Here is a 3,242-nt window from a genome sequence, read left to right as displayed (position 1 = left end):
CAAAAACCAATGGCCCTTTAAGGCACAACCCGGTAAAGACTATGTCACCACATAGTCATAGCAAGGCTGTCTCATTTCTACAATCTAGGAAAAGAAAGACATAAATAAGAAAATTAAGATCTGTCACCATGTATGCGGGACGATAAGAAGCATATTAAATGAAATATTATAAAGGCATTGGACTACTCCAGAACTGTAAGGAATATTAAACCTTAGCGCTCGACCGGCGGGCAGCTCCAACAGCATAAATATCGCAATAGACTCGCAAACCTGACACCGCCCGACACCAACTTTATTCCGCTATAAATCGTGTGTCGAGACTGGCACCACCGTGTGTCTTACCCTGAAGTGTTCCGCTATCTATCGGCAACCGATATAATTACGAGAAAATTCATATGTCGAAAGCATACCGCTATACTTTTGTTTCACGTTTCCAGTTCATTCCGAAGGCGGTACTCGAAACTATAAAAACTATAATGGCGAAGTTACAAGATAATCCTAAAGTAATATTGGATATACTACATGAAAGTGTGGGTGAAACGAGTATTTGAGCGCTGACACCAGTAACAAAATAGTAAGAGCAGTCAGTGGCTTCATTCTGTACAATCTGGATGGTGCTTCCAAGCAGAAGCTCAATTGGAGCTTCAAGAGATACAGAGCGGCATTACCGAAAGCTCTTGTTGGAAACGTATGGAACACAAACGGAAGTAAGGAGGGAAGGACATCTACTATCGATGGGGAGGAGAAACTATCAAAGCAGCCGCACTCGTTTACTTCAGTGAAAAGAGTAGCAGTAAGAGGTTTGAGTAACAGGAAGGTAAAAGGTGGTAGAAAGAAAACTGTTTACTACTGCAACACATTTTTCATAAAAACCAGAACTCCATCCGTGTGAACAGTTTGAAAAGTGCCAACCGTTGAAGAAATGTGGAGCCTAAATGTCGAAATAAATGAAATGAAAGAAAAAACATGTTCAGTATTACAATGCATGTGTAATTTGAATTCTTCATTTGCGCGGCCATTTATCCGTAGAATTTTTACAGTTCCTGAGGGTACTTTCGTTGCGTCGTTACAAATGAAATGCCGTCTCCTACCACTTCTTTAGTGTCTACTTCCGTTAGCACTCCGTCTTGAGGCAACGGGCGGCCTACCGGCGCCATCCGACCGCCGTGTCATCCTCAGTGGAGGATGCAGATAGGAGGGGCGTGTGGACAGCACACAGCTCTCCCGGTCGTTATGATAGTATTCTTGAACGAAGCCGCTACTATTCGGTCGAGTAGCTCCTCAATAGGCATCACGAGGCTGAGTGCACCCCGAAAAATGGCAACAGCGCATGGCGGCCTCGATGGTCACCCATCCAAATGCCGACCACGCCCGACAGCGCTTAACTTCGGTGATCTCAAGGGAACCGGCGTATCCGCTGCGGTAAGGCCGTTGCCGTCTACTTTGATTAGACATTCATATTTGAAGTCTAATTTTTCGTTGCTTTGGAGAACTGTGCGTTGTTTTTGTTTTTATACAGCACACTTTCTCGCACACCATTGTTTACTGTTTATTTTTCGATTTATAAGTATGTTTTGTGTTTTGTAGTGTTGTCAACACAGCCAAAGAGCTTGTCTTCGATTTACACTTTTTTTGTTGTTAATTATATGTGTGTTATTCTATTTAATTGCGTTGTTACACATTTATATACGGTGTAAGAGTAATGAAGGAATAGTGATGGAGTTCATTTTTGTGCTTATGGAGAGGGAGATGATTGGGTGATAGATGGGAGGCATAAGTAAAGATTAATAGACGTAAGTGCGTAGTAAGCAGGGGGGCGAGGGGGCGGGGGTTAGATTGGAGAGAGTGAATGATGGAAAAGACTGTTTTCTTTTCCATGTGACTTGTTTTTGATGTAATGTCTGGTTTCCAATATTTATTTGGTCACTGAGCAATTGTTTATTTTGTGTTAAGCCATTGTGTATTTGGAAATTTTCTTGGAAAGGGAGGAGGTGTCTGTCTTTACCGATTATTGTCATGTTCATATGCGTTTTCAGTATTACTTGGTCTGTGGTATTCCTGTTTTATATGATCCTCAAATGTTGGAAGGTTTACACTGCAGAAGTGAAGTTCAGTAATTGACTGAAAGGCTGCAGAGGAAAAGACAAAACAAGGCATGAAGGAATAATGAAAGCCATTTCTCTGAAGGTATGGTAAATAGCTAAGTATTGTGATAATAGGTGGAGTAGCACTTTGGAATGCAGTATTTTTCGGAAACGAATTTATGCAAAAATAGGCGCTATTTACCATTGCAGTCAATCAGCGCCAAAGGCATAGCCATTAACCGAAAAAAGTCATTCATCGAAAGCAGGACTAGAAAATATCGGCGGAGGAATACAAGCGATGGAGTGCAGTCCCATTGCGAGTAGCAGTGCGGGAAGGCCGAGGAAGAGATAGTGAGGAACAGGCTGTAAGATCCAATCGTGGACTGGCAAAAAAAAAAAAAAAAAAAAAAAAAAAAAAAAAAAAAAAAAAAAAAAAAAAAAAAAAAGATTCTGTTCATTGCCTTGTAACGGGCGCTTCAACGCTATTTCAAGTCGCGTTGGTTGTTTGATTCGACGGAGGAGACCAAACGGGCATTGGATTAGGGAAGGATGGAGAAGTAAGTCGACAGTGCCCTCTCAAAAGAACCATCTCGGCACTTACGTGGAGCGACTTAGGGAGATCAAGGAAAAACCTAAATCAGGACGGCTGGAAGCGGGTTTGGTCCGCCGACCTCCCGAATGCGAGTCCAGTGTGCTAACCACTGCGCCACCTCGCTCGGTCGAATCACGATATGGCCGGCCGCTGTGGCCGCGCGGTTCTAGGTGCTTCAGTCTGGAACAGAGCGACCGCTGCGGTCGTAGGTTCGAATCCTGCCTCGGGCATGGATGTGTGCGATGTCCTTAGGTTAGTTAGGTTTAAGTAGTTCTAAGTTCTATGGGACTGATGACCCCAGATGTTGAGTCCCATGGTGCTCAGAGCCATTTGAACCAAATCACGATATGGACGCTCATGACCTCAGCTATTTACGCCCTACAGCAGGAAAAAATGACGAAGACGCTGACAGTGATGAAGACGATCACCACTAAAATAGAAGTTATGATAACGGTGACGATGATGATGACGAGGATTTTAACATTAATGATGATGATGATGACAGAAATGAATACGATGATGAGGATAGTTTTTTTTGCTATGGTTTTGGGGCGCAAAACTGCTAA

At 43.0% G+C, this 3,242-nt stretch overlaps 1 pseudogene; it reads right to left on the bottom strand.

The window, feature by feature from the left end:
* Positions 1 to 1,318: 1,318 nt before the first annotated feature.
* LOC126476102 (5S ribosomal RNA) lies at positions 1,319 to 1,436 on the bottom strand (annotated as a pseudogene).
* Between the last annotated feature and the right edge of the window lie 1,806 nt (positions 1,437 to 3,242).

Source organism: Schistocerca serialis, chromosome 4 (genome assembly GCF_023864345.2).
Source record: "Schistocerca serialis cubense isolate TAMUIC-IGC-003099 chromosome 4, iqSchSeri2.2, whole genome shotgun sequence".
Classification (NCBI taxonomy): Eukaryota; Metazoa; Arthropoda; class Insecta; order Orthoptera; family Acrididae; genus Schistocerca; species Schistocerca serialis.
Note: the sequence above shows the minus strand (reverse complement) of the source record. Positions and strands in the feature narration are given on the sequence as shown.